A 13910-nucleotide genomic window follows, 5' to 3' on the forward strand; every position below is an offset into this window, starting at 1 on the left:
TCCCCAGACTGGCACATACTGTTTTCTATGTCAAAATATTGTAGAGAGAAGGACAGATAGAGAAATTTATGTATATAAAATAATACAAAAATATTTTTTGAGTATAATCTCTATCCAAATAGTTGCTGATATACTGATTTAACAAGAGCAGAATGGAGCCATTTGCAGTGAATAATGTATTAAGTAGTTGGAATGTGAAGTGTTTACTAAAATAACAGTAATTATACAAACCAAGCTAATGGCAGTGAAGTTGTTGGGAAGCCTGTGGAATGTGAAGCATTGGTTTGCTGCAGCATGAATGCTGTGGGTAATGTTTTTTGATTTTGTCTAGTTTTTTTTTTTCAAAATACTATGAATTATTAAAGGGTGTGTGTGTGTGTGTGTTTGTTTTGGTTTGGTTTTTTAATTGCTGTTACATGGGAATATGGGCACACCAAGTAAAGCATGTTTTTCCCTGGTTCTAATGTCTCTTCATACCATGTTTTAAAACACCCACACAGTGCTACATGCAACATGCAGAGAGTTGAGATTTCCTTTCCAAAAGTTATTAAGAACTATGCTAAGATTGCAATGTTTTTTTTTAATTATTTTTTTCTTTTAAATAAGCTTGCATGACAGCATTAGGTGATAAAAAAGAGAAAAATTGGAATGGTTCTTCAGCATCTTCTGTCTGGAGGTAATAGCTAACAATGTATTTGATTATGTCATTACACAGATTTGCTGTTTATTACGACTGCATCCGTACCATTCAAATACAGCTAGAAGCTTATTAAAGAACTTTGTGTTCTCAACTGCAAAACTGAACTGATTCTGTGCCTACTGGCAAAGGCTGAAGTTTCCATTGACAAATGTGTACAATATGTAGAGACTTGGAGTTTGTATTTTTTTACAGCCAAAATTCATGCTTTAATGTTGTAAAGAATATATTAGAATACTGTCAAAATGCCCTTTTAATAATTCTATTCATGACTCATCACGTTTTCAAATATTTAATCTGTCTTTTGCCTTTTAGTGTGAAAGTTAATCTGTTATCTGTTATTAATATCTCTTCAGATATACAAATGCTCTTTTTCACAGATGCACACATGTGCAATGGAACAGAGAGTTATTTAACTATAAAACTTGGAATCCAACCCCAAGCCATAGATGCCAAATCAGAATTAAGTCTTTTTTTCCAACTTAGAGTAACGGCAACAAAACACTAACACACCATCTTTAGAAAGATTTTTATAAAAATGTTTTTGCAATTTTAATTATTCACCACTCCTCACGTTAGACTTCTTAGCAGAAAAAAACCCACCTTTGTCTGGATATTGCAGGTAGGATGTGATGTGAGAAACAAGGTGTTTTTTCTTCTAACAAACTGCTTTGTTTTGGATGAGGAAGACATTTAAAGTAAGCTAATGAAATAACGAAATGAATTGGCATGTCACATAAAGAAGGGCATACATCTCCCTTCTGAATGACTGTGAGGAACGGTGGGCACGGGTAGATGAAGTGGTTGCTTGTGCTCAGTATGATCCATAACCTCAAACTTCAGAAAGCATCCTTAATCATAACTATTGAAAAAGATAGACCTGTGGATAGCAGGGGAAAAATCCTGAGTTTTCTCAAAATTTCCATTGTTGGTTCCTGAATCCCTTTAGCATTCTGCCACTAGCTCAAGGCCAGGAGCCATCTGAACAGCTGCCGGGCATCTGCAGGATCTGCCTGGCACGGCCAGCAAGGGCAGGATCATCCTGCTTTTTTGTGGGTGTGAATTCAGGGACCTCTCCTCTCCCCATCTGTTGAATTCCCAAAGTGAAGGGAAATCAATTCCCTACCATTTTCCACCTCTCTTCCAGGTCTGCTTGAAGCTGCCTAATGGCTTCCAAATGTGTTAGGAGACAATTTCCACAGAAAAGGGTGGAGAGGCAGCTAGATAGGAGGAAATTGCCCGAGCCTTGTTTATTCTAGTGAGCCAGCATGACAACAGAGCCCATATGTACATTGTAAGAATTAATCTAGCCTTTGGGTCCCTTGCAAACACTTCCCTCTCCAACAGTACGCGTTGGGACTGTTGTCTCATGACTCCACATCTTGAACACAACTGCTGTAGACTCAAGTCTTGGCACTGTATCATAGTGTCCTGTGCGTGCTAGGAAATTCATTCTGAACAGTTTTGTGGTCTACTGAGGGTCGGTTATTGAAAGCTGGGACTTCCAGTGAACTTTGGGTCAGATGAATAAACTGTTCTTGTTACAAGGAAGCATCTTGTTATTGAAGAATTGACTTCTGAGTAGTAATAATTGTATAAATTAGCATTAATTATCAAAAGAAAAAAATGATAGTACCAAGAGATTTTGCAAAACGTTTTAGCAAATGTTGTATGCAAAAGGAATAAAAGAGTTGGCCTCAGAGGTTAGGCTGGATGAAGCAGCAAATAAAACTGTTAACATAACTGCTGTGGCGGAAGGTGTTTTGGCAACTTGACTTTTTGAACATAAAAGGCATGTGTGCATAAAAGGGTCAAGATATATATCTATGGGAAAGTTGCTTCTCTAATTGTGTAGTATAGATGATAATTAATCGGTGCATTCAGAAGTTTTGAAACAGAATCAAGGTGAACTCAGCTGGTTTGGTTTAAAGCATCTCCAACAACCTGTACACAGCAGAAGCCAAGTGAGAAGAACTCTGGCTTTGACAGCAAAGCTTAATGACCCACAGTGCTTTAATTTACAGTATCCAAAGTGTGCTTCTCTCCCCCTGTCTGGGGCAGCTACCAGAGGCTGCATCAGATAGATGCACTCCACTGTGTTATTTCATTTCTTTTTATTGCCATTAGAAGGAATGTTTAAAAACAAAATCAGCCATATGTGGAAACTCTACGTATGTTTTGTGGACCTAGTCTCTTGGTGGCCATTTATATTTCAGGAACTGACATGTTTAGTTTTATTAAACTACCCTGAAAACAGAGAGCAACTGTGTAAGAGCAGAGCTGTTGACCTTATATTTCACAAGTAATAAGATTTTATTTACTATAGTTACTGCAGGCTTACTAAAAACTAGGAATTTTTTTTTTTAATACTTTGCCATTTCTGGTACATATCTGTAGATGTACATTGTTCGAGTCAACAACCAAAAAATACTTAAAAAAATATGAAAGCAGGCTGAAACACATCTGAATGCACAAGTGCTGTTTTCAGGTCAGACTGTGAGTTTTCAAGCAGAAATGTGCACCAGTTTCACAGAATATATGTTTTTTATTTTGGTTTGACATGCAAGTCCTTCATGATGTAGAATAACTTGTGGCATCAGACCCTTAGAAAAGAACAGGATGAGTTTTAGCGAAAGAGTGGATTTTTTTACCTTTGTATTATTTTTCATGTCTCTGTCCATGCTTCCTGCCCGTAGTTTTGCTGTACTATAAAGCAGTACTTTCACAGTATTTTTTATTTACAGTTTTACTTAGGCTTTAGGAATTAGAGCTTTTCCTGTGTTTGAGTGTCTGAATCCTCCCAGTAAGGGGAAAAAAAATCCCATATTATTCACAATCCCAAATAATTTTTGGTTTAGGGCCCCGAAAGATTTTGAAAACCTTGTTAGTATTTTGTACAGGACTGGATTGTCTCTGGAGTTCTGTTGACTTTCCCCCTCACACTTCAGGCTTCATTATGGTTCCTTGCCAAAGTGAGCAGATCTGAGAGAGACTTATGCTTGCAGATGTGAAGCTGCTCAGTAGGGCCAGGTTTTTAATTTGGTTTTGATGGATTTTTTTGTTTTCTCAGAAAGTACAGAGAATAAGTAAATAAATTCAATTAAGTAATAAAAGATTTTGCAATGAAGATAGTTGAGAGGTTTTTTTTTCTTCCCAGGCTCCCCAAATGAACGATAAATAAATGAAAATGAAACCTTTCATTCATCTGAACTGTCCACAGACAATTGTAAAGAATTACTTTCTTACTAGGGTGCTTCAGTTGTGGACCTGTACATCAAAAGGGAGAGTCTATGTACTGTGTAGGGATTTTGGTTAGGGCTTTGGTTAAGTCTTACAGGAGGATATGGAATCCACCATCTTGCTGTTGCATCTGACAAATTTTCCAGAACAAAGCAAATGAAATGTATTTACATCAACACCCATGGCAGATTGCGTAACCCTTATGACTGTGGCTGATCAAATAACTCTTGTGACTATGTGCTGTAGTCCTGTTTGAAGGGAGGAATTTCAGAAGAGTGGAAAATCCTCACTGAAAATGGTTTGGGTGAGGTAGTCTGAGGCATTAGGTGGAAAAAAATCAAATGTGTTATTTTTAATAGCAACCTGTCCTGTTGGAGTGTACTAGCAAAATCACGGAAAAAGGAGAAAAGGAAATAATTCATGAGTTATGATAAATAACAGAAGAAGAAAACAAAGGATTAGTTTGGTAAAAAAAAAAAAATAAATTTTTCTCAGTGATGAAAACCAACCTAGGAGGCTACCTACAGCTAAGCTTATTTTGTGTATATCTGCCATTCATGCTGCCTGCATATCAAGTACATACAAAATAATTTATTGCAAGTTTCAGAACTGATCTTCAGCGTAACTCTGTTGAAAGCACAACATCAACTGAGAACAGAGGGAAAATAGTGGGGGTTTCTGATCTTTCCGTGACCTGGCTTGTAGTGGTGATAAAAACAAACTGTGGTGGTTTTGGTTTATTTTTAATATATATTTAATTTTATTTTTTAAAATTTGGTATCCTTTTTAAAAAAGGACAGGTGTTCCTATGGCATAACAGAATTCTGAATTCCTAAAATATCCTTGTCTACAATTCTTTTTTAAATCAGAAAACTGTTACTCTGTGTAACAATATGACAAAACCTGGAGGTCTGATGGAGAAGCAAAGGAAATTGGCTTACAGGAGTTCTTTTGTATCCTCATGGAAAACCATTTAAGAGAGTAGGTAATTTATACCTCAGTCAAGACGCATGCCAATAGTTTAGGTATCTCAGTCTTTGGGAAGTGTCGGGTTTTTTCTTACAACATGAAGTGGCAGCTAGATTTTAACTCAGCTCTCGTTATTTCTGAAGGGATTAAGAAATACTTGCCAAAACATTATTGATGTTAGATTATGGCCTAATACTAGGTTCTCTGATGCACAGGTTTTTAGCAGAGAGGCAGGAGGTCTAAGTTCTTTTATGAAGTGTTTTAATAGTTTGCATTCCCTTGTTTTCCCCCTTTGCACACAGGTATATATTCCCTCTCTTGATGGTGAGCTGGAAGTGGCACTTTTCAAAGTAACATCACAAAAGATACTTTCAAAACTGTCACTTCCTTATGATAATTTAATTATGCTGCATTTCTTCAAAGAAAACTTCAGTCTATTTGCAAATTCTCATGCACATTTTTATCCACTGCTTTTGGAATTGGAGCACAATATTACTGAAAGCGAACAGTGTGAGAGAAATCTAGAGATTGTCACTTACAAATGTAGTTTTTGGTATCACAAGTATGCAGTTTCTGAAATCAAAGTGAAATATCAGAATCTGGCCAAAATGCTGATTTATGCACTGATTCTGTCAAATAATCACAGAACCACAGAATCATTTAGGTTGGAAAAGACATTTAAGAACATCAGGTCATAACATAAACCTAACACTGTGAAGTCCACCACTAAACCATGTCCCTAAGTGCCATATCTACAATATAAATTGCATATTCTACGAATTCATTAATAGCATATTCATGAATACTAATAGTAACAGGATAGATTGCAATTCCGTAAGAGTTAATACTGTTCTTCATAAAATTGTGTTTCAGGGAAATGGGTTTTATTGGAAAATAATTCTTTTTGTATTGGTAATTTTGCTCCTTTTGAAGGTCTATGAGAGAGCTTTTTTGACTATTAAGAGAGAGTTTCTATTAAAGATCAGACATGGTTAACATGGCTTAAGTATTGTGTGTTTAACCAGATTTTTCCCAAGATTTTAGGTTAATTATGTATAACAGAACCCCACTTGATATCAGTGAGACCTGGATAGGTAAGCATTTTGATGAGGTAGATCTCTTAAAAAAATACTACTTGAATACTATTCTCTGCTTCAGTAGACAATATCTATAGCTAAAAGAATATGTATCTTAGAACTTCATCCAATTTTAATAATGTCATATTATGGGGAGCCTCCCACAGTCTTTGCTGCCCTCCCTGCAGGGGGAACTAAAGATCTGCTTTGGGTTCCAGAGCTTGAGCTGCCAGTCACAGGTTCCTCCAGCACCTGTACCATCTGAAGGGTTTTGTGATGTTGGCTTTTTGGATTTTAATATGTATTTCTAGATGGATTGGTTATATTTAATGAAATATTTGCAAAATTTCATGCTAATTTCGAGAACAAGAACATTATTTTGGTGACTTTTTAAATGTGTGTCTTCATATTTGGGTTTATCTGTATACACACATGCACAAACAATATGTATATTCGTATTACATTCTATATGTAGATATTTGTTATTAGCATCAAAGCAGTGATGCCCTAAAACATGTATTTTTTCAATAATATGGACAGTTTCAATTTATAGAGACAAACATTTCCAAATAGAAATGAAAGGTAAAAATATCAGAAAACAGTGATGTCACAGTAGTACAATCTCCACATAGTATGTAATGCTTTATATACTGCATTATAAATATTTCCCTTTAAGGGGAATGGCAATATGTATTGGCATTTGCCTAAAACTCCATGACAGTTAATGTCTAATATAGCTGAATATTGTTGCAAAGACCTTTTCTAAATTCCCCGGTACTAGGGGACTCAGCTGAAAATAGCTGTGTGACATGCCCGAAACAGATTCAGTCTTCTCTGCTGAGCATAAGGAAAGACCTGAATACCGGGATTACAGATCTCACAAATCCTCTGCTCAGTTTTACAGAAGGATCAGGCAGTTTATGTATTCAGTTAATCTATTTTCACTTCAGTGTAATGACTTGCAGCTGTAGCCCACTTCATTGGCAGATCAGAAGCTACACTGTAATATCTGTCTGACCCATACCATTTGTCTTGGAAGGCTAATTGTTTAGCTTACAGCATGTTTTATTCTCCCAGGCTACGCTTAAAAATAAACAGAGCCCAGGCAACCCAGACCCTGCTTCCCTGAGATAACTCTGTGATGTCCGTGGCACTTGCTGTCTGCACTGGAAGAGCAGGCAGAGGAGCCCGGGCAGCGCAGATTTATCTCACGGGGCCCTGCCTGGGTGGTCTGGTAGGTGGTCAGTCCACGCATCTCATGAGGACTCTTCCATAACTCCTTTTCAGATGCTTACTAAAGCCAATTCTGGAACACCCTCCAGCTTGCCCCAGTCAGGGATGCTGAAGTGGGCTGAGCAGCAGGGCAGGCAGGTGACCAGCAGGGCAGGCAGTTGGGGGAGATTTTCAAGACTTGTCATTATCCAAAGTTAAGAGGATAACTCAGCCTCCAAAATCACAGTGCTCTTCAGGTCTGCAGTCTTTTGTTTATTTTTAACACAATCTTCTCAAGCTGTGTTATTTCATTGAACAAAAATCAGTTTCCTTTACTGCCGTCTGGCATTTGCATGCACCAAGGGTCAGGTCTGTCTGGAAGTTTAGCTCTGCGTTTCAGGGAAAACAATATCAGCGTGTGGCTGCTTGTGTGCAGCACCCATGGTAGCTGAGCCACCATTTGTGAACCATGTTCTGCAAAGTTTAATAAAATCGCAGGAGCTATGATGTTTTTTCTTGCTACGAGGAAGTTTGTTGGGGAGCTCAATGAACTCTCAAGCTTTCAAGTCATCAAATGACTTGAGAAGAATCATCTTTTCTGAGAGCAAGGATGTTCAGATCTTTCAAAGTACAAAGTGACTCGAGCTCAAAAGAATCTGAGGTCCTGTTGGCTTCCAGCGATATGTTGGCATCTGTACCATTTTGGAAGATGGGACCAAGTTATTTAGGCTCTTCTGAAAATTTCACAATGAAGCTTCAGTATGGCTACGTTCACCTGCTCTGGGTGGAGAACAGGATGGGAAGGCAACTTCTCTGTTCTCTACCAAGATGCAAAGAGTTTTACTTCCATTGAACCAGTATGCACCTGAAGGTGATGTGAACTTCCTACATCAAAACATGGTGCCTGATGAGCAGGGCTCACCTGGTATTTATTTGGGTAGACGTGTATATTTGGTAGCATATTTCATTAGGTCAGTCTTTCAACATTTGCTTATGCAAACAGGAGACGTGAGTGGTAACAACTGTGAAGATACACGTATATGACCTAATGTATGCACTCTGTATGCCACCTTAGGATGTGAATTTTATATGGTTTCAAAAAGCTACAAGCACATGTACATAGGCACACTGTCATGTTTCCTGCTTTGCTGTTCAGATTTTGGACTTCATTAGCTTCCGCCCACAAGTAATTAGATGTACAGTCTAGAAATACTGAAGAGTGCACTATTTCTTCTCCTATCAGTTCGGATTCAGGTCAGCTTGCTTGGAGCTCAGCATTTAATGCAAGCTTCTGCAATTAAACCCTTCCCCATGGCATTTTACCACAGTGTCACGCTGCACTGCTGTTTACTTAATCACCTTATTTTGCTGGATGGCAAGTGTTTCATTAGGAACCGTTATGAATTTGTTATAATGCAACGTAACCTAATGAGATCTTGTCTCCAGTCAGGACAGGTTTGCCTTACCAGTTGATAGGATTATGTGGTTAAAGCCTCAGTATAAACTGGACTAGGGAGCCTTTTTGCACACACATTTTAAAATACAATTATGTTGTCACTAAATGACATACCTGCAAGACTTGGTAAGATACATTTAGTAGCTCAGCTGTGAAATACCGCAAAAGACTTTTCATTTTAAAAGTTCAGACAATTAATTTTACATATAAACAGTAATTGTTTGGAGAGATAGCATGCCTGTGCAGTATTAGTGTCATTCTTGTTTTATTGTGGTAAACTTAAATTTAGCATTGTGTTGTAAAGGTAGAAGTCTGCTTTTAATTTGAACTATAAAAGTAAGTTGAAACATTGCCTTCTGGGTATTTGAACTGAGTCCTCGTCTTCGATTTTACTAAGAGAGAAGTTAGTGGTGGGAATTGTTTTAGAGCACGTGATTCAATTTATTCTTTGGCAAGAAACTTGATTCAGGGTTTAATCTACAGTTTGGCACTGCTAACAAAGGTGAAGTGTAATTACATACCAAATGGCATTGAAATGGCACCTAAATTAAGCACTAATCACATGCTGAATTATTTGTATAAAGATAACCTATGCTTTCAATGTTACTCAATAGGAAAACGCTGTGGCTCCCCTATGAAGACCACAGAAATTTTCTGCTTTTGTTTCCCCACTCTCTCCTTAGCCTCCTTTTTCAGACTCTGCATTCTTTAAGTCACATTTACTTTGTCTTAATAGGAATGTAATGCAGATTTCTAGAAGACTAGGATGCTTGGCAGATGGGCAACTTAATCTTTGCGAATGTTTTTACATCTTATTAACAGTATGTCCTGAAGAAGTGGAATTCTACATTTTTTTTCTCCTTTCTCTCCTGTTTTTGACTTTTTCTTCTCTCACTTTTGCCCTTTCTTCCTTTCCTTCTGTCTCTTGAATTTACCTCCTTGATTGCGTAAGTTTTGTAATTGTAGAACATTGAGCATCCAATCGCCTTTTGCACTATTTTCACCCCATTCTGCGGCTTGCATATTTACACTCTGATGTGCAACTTCATCTGTTAGTGGACTCCAATGCACAGCAAAGTGGCTCTACACACGAAAAGGCCTTGGGAAGGACATCAGCTACCTCTTCAGCAAGTTCCCTTTGCTGACTCTTTCATGTGTAAAGCTTGCACAACCTACTGCCGAGAAATGGACTTGGCAAATCCATTTCTCTCTGCAGCAGACTCAGCACGCAAAGAGCTGGCAGGGTTGAGCTACAGAGAAACCAAAGTGTGACATGAAGGCCAGAGTATTCATCATCTGGGCCAGAGTTTGGCACCACTTTATGGCCTTAAAAAAAAAAAATAAAAAGAAAGAAAACAAAATGCCCTCCACAAAAACCCAACTCCCAAGCCCTTATCTCCCTCTGCCTGAGAGCTGCTGGTTTATTTTCTAGAAAAATGTTGAAAATATTTGGTGCTAAACTTCCTTTTAGATGGAGTTTGAAGGAGCTTTACAAGATACGTGCAGAAATTAATGTTTGCAATAGATGTTTAAACTTTACCTAAATGAGGCATTCTTTAGCCAGATGATAGAGCTCATTGTTATGCTGAAATATTGATCTAGAATAGTGAATTCCTAATCCCTTCCTCAGGCTCCCACTGGATTCCCAATAAGGAAATTAATGTGTTAAAACAGCGCTGCCTCTTGTCCCTCCTACTGAGTTTCATTTCTTTCTCTTTTGTACTCCTGCCTCCTCTTCTAAGATATGATTAATGAACATCAATAGGAGTAAGCAGTGCCCTGTCCTAGCACCCTAATTTTGATATGATTGTATTTATACACAAAATTATCAGTTCTTTAGCACTTTGAACTCAACCTTTTTCTCTGTCCACCACATTTCAACAGGTGTCTTTACTACTTCTATTTTAGTAATGTTTCTGAAGACCAATTAAAACGCATGCAGTACAGGCTGATTTAAGAAGTATCAGAAGAATTAGAAAGCAGGTATTTTGGATGGTTTTCCTAGATGAAGGTGCTCCCAAACCTGTGGACAACTTGCTCATTGTATATATTTGATTACATTTCAATTTGCAGAATACAATAAAATTATATTGATAATTCTGAACTATTATTGAGTATTAAGAATAGTTATAAATTAGCTTTTATTACCCAGATTTTCCCCAAAACAATGGAAATATATTGCCTGCATAGCATAATTATAGGCTATGGATTCTTTTTTTGATGCTGTTCTAGGGATTGGATAGTAGGAAATCAGGTGTCTCTCTACTTCAAGGATACCTTTGTGCTCATGTATGTGTACACACACAAGTAAAGCAGGATTCGAGAGCTGGGGGTTTTGTTGTTGTTTATAGCCCATTCTGTAGCATGCTGCCTAGACTAAAGAAGTACATGATGTATTTTTTTTAATGTACAGATTTACAGTGCTAGGTAACACTCTGTCCTTTTGTTGCTTTCCAGTTCTTCCAGGAAAAAAAAACCAAAACAACCCAAACATAACACACAGGTGGGAGAACTGCTCATTTGAGTACCATAATGTGGTATGGATGGCCCTAAAAGGATTTTATAAATTCATGGCCTCTGTCATCTGAACTTCTGCTCTTTTGTAGTATTACAATAGGTTGGCTGCCGAGTTGTGCATTACTGTGCTCTACTTGAGCTGTTTGGAATATTACTTTGAGAATTGGAAGGGCTCCGGGGTGCTAAAACTGATTATGAGATTTTTCTTTGCTTGACAAGATGAGCAGGACCATGTGAAGTATAAGGCAGTTATGTGGATTGACGGCAGACAGGTTTCAATCACAGAATCATGTTGTGTTTTGCTCATCTTTGATGTAGGATGCCAGTGAAATTGAGTTTCAAGAGGATAATTAAAGCCCAATCAAATCCTCAGGTGAAGTTTCATGAGTTTTTAGAAAATTTTATTTATTATTATTAACCAGATTCCTTCCAGGGACTCAGTGTACTCTGAGAGCTCTTCAGAAACTTGTTTACAATTTGAAAATCAGAGTAAAAGGTAGTAAACTGAGCAAGAACCCCAGCTATCCAAAAATCTTACTTTTAAAGGTTTTAGAAGTTGGGTAATGTCAAGGGTCCCCAGTCCTTATTGTTAAATTTGTCCATCTGTAAGTGAGTATTATTCTTCAGCATGTGTTTGACAACGGTTTTGTGTGCTGATACCTCTGTCAGGTAGGAATCTCAGCAGGCTGGTTAAGTGATCCCAGCCAGTAATTGCCCACCCCAGAGATAACCTTTCATAGTAAAGTACCTGACCTTCTTAAAAAATCAGGAGTTAACTCTACGAATGGGGACTGTTTTGAGTGGTAAAATAATCCCTTTAGCTAAGCTGGATAAGCCCCGAGATCAAGCAGAGCCCTTTTAGGAAGTTAGAGTTATGCATTCCCCAACAATAACACAACATTCGCAATTCCCCTAGTATCATTATACAATTTATTGGTCTCTGACCACAAAGGTTGGGTAAAGGCTCTGGCTTTTCTTAATCTACTTTCTTGAGAACCATTTGCTGCAGTCCCTGGTTTTCATTTGTATGCTGGAAAGTCTCAATTCAGGCTCCTGTTGCTTGAATTGTCCCTCTTGCCAACTGCTTTGCACTTCCAAGTCGAGGCAATTCGAACGGCTTCACTGGGGATTGCGTTGGGCTCCTGCTCAGCCCCCAAATCCAGTGCCTCGCACAGCAGGTTTGTCCTTTCCAAACCTCCCCAGAAGACTTTCTGGTGTGATGCAAATACTTCAGTAACACCCAGACATTCCTCTCAGTTTTGGAAAGACTGACGTCTTCCACTGACACCCCTGGTAGCTGGCATCCCACCTCTGCTCTCTCGGGCTGGTGTCTATCCCGACTTCTCTTCTGGTGTCACACGTTAGTACATTATTATTTGACAAGGGGCGGGGGTTCTGTGTGAAGGTTTCCTCATCCTTGCAAGGCTGCATGTGATGCTTTAGATTTTGATACAGTAATACACAGTTCTGTTATTTAAGACATTTCCTTTTTTTTTTTTTTTTTGGTTGTAATTGTTGTTTTGTACTATTCTGAGCTTTCTTTACTGTTTCTACTTCTCTTATTCCTACATCTTGAATTATACCACATCTAAGTTGTAGAAAGCTGACTTTTTACTCTGAAGTGTAGCTGGCGTGCTTCAGCAGTGCCCTAGCTTATGAATTGATAGCTTTTATTATGTTGAAGTTCACTTTTGGCCTGGAAACCAAACTCCCAAGTTGCCTTTGAATTCTACTAAATTCCTTGAACAAAGTTTTGTTGCTCAGAATGCCGGTTTTGTTCCTTTCATATACACAGAAGCACTGTTCGTGTACAGAAGGTGTCATTGAGCCATCTGAGCACTTGCCACCTAATGAGGAGAAAGCAAGGAGTTTCGCAACCAGACTAAAAGAAAAAAAAATCAATAAATGAGCTGCTCTTGCTCAATTATGCATGCCCTCCGTTTGGGGCTTTGATCTCACCGCAGCCGATGGCAGTCCTGCTCTTGGCTGACACCCTCCTGGGCACATGGCTCTGCCCCTTCACCGATCCAAGTCTGATGCAGGTGGGAGCTGTTTCACACTGCTGCATCATCAGACAAGTGTTAGATAAATATGAGATTTTCCAATAACCTGTCCCAAACTAGTGGGATAGGAGCCTGGCACACTGTCTACAGTAGACAGTGAAACGTCTGGTATCTGTGTACAACCATGGGAACAGAAACATAAGATCAGCGGGAAATAGTGCAGCTTCTCACTTCCAGATAATCTAAGATGGTTGACACGGGACAAAATGCAACTGAAGTGTACCAGTCCAGATACGGTTTAAGCAATTTTGATGCTTTTCTTCCAAATTCATTGTTTGGCACTGTGTAATTCTTTAATACAAAGCAGTTGTTTTCATTTTTGATGTTAGTTACAGGAAAATTTATGATGCATTTGTACTTCTCTGCAAATATTCAAGTGCTCTTCTGGAAGAAGGTATGCAATAAATAACGTTGTTTCATACACAGAGTGGACATTAAATCATTTAATAGTATAAGAATAACATCTTGAACTGAAATCCTTGTAGGCTTTCTGAAGGTATTTTTATTAGATTTTCCAATTTTATTTCTTTAATGGAAAGCCTTCCCTCCTGCTAGTATACATTCAGTCTTATATTAAAATATTGCAAAATATTTACTGTAACTACAAACCAGAGATATACAGAAGAGAGAAAATATATCTATATTGCATCATTATGCTATAATCTAAAATATTTACATGC

The 13910-nt window shown here is 38.1% G+C and overlaps 1 protein-coding gene across 2 annotated transcripts in view; it reads left to right on the top strand.

Annotated features, from left to right (window-relative positions):
* The window catches only part of MACROD2 (mono-ADP ribosylhydrolase 2), a 936136-nt gene that overhangs the window by 417621 nt on the left and 504605 nt on the right, over window positions 1-13910 (top strand). The window lies entirely within an intron of this gene.

Source organism: Falco punctatus (assembly GCF_963210335.1).
Source record: "Falco punctatus genome assembly, chromosome: 12".
Lineage (NCBI taxonomy): Eukaryota > Metazoa > Chordata > Aves > Falconiformes > Falconidae > Falco > Falco punctatus.